Source organism: Alligator sinensis, unplaced genomic scaffold, assembly GCF_000455745.1.
Source record: "Alligator sinensis unplaced genomic scaffold, ASM45574v1 scaffold822_1, whole genome shotgun sequence".
Classification (NCBI taxonomy): domain Eukaryota; kingdom Metazoa; phylum Chordata; order Crocodylia; family Alligatoridae; genus Alligator; species Alligator sinensis.
In genome coordinates, this window is record NW_005842638.1 from 935,610 (window position 1) to 935,938 (window position 329).

The window sequence follows — 329 nt, forward strand, 5'->3', positions numbered from 1 at the left end:
CAGGGGGTTGGACTCGATGATCTATTGAGGTCGCTTCCGCCCCTAACATCTATGAATCTATGAATGGGGCAGAGGAAGGCCAGGCCTGGAGCTGGGCCAGGCCAGGAGAACTGCACCTCAGAGGGGTGTGGGGCTTGGCCCAGGCTGGGTCGGGCCAGAAGCGCTGCACCATGCCTCTGCTGGTGGGCAGCGGTGCTGAGAGGGGTGGCTAGAGTGAATTTGGGGGGGCAGGTTATAGTGCATCTGTGCAAGCATATGTGACACAGCCGGGCAGCAGATCCCTGCAGGTAAGTCTAATAGACGGCGGGGGCATTGGGGAGGGAAGGGGC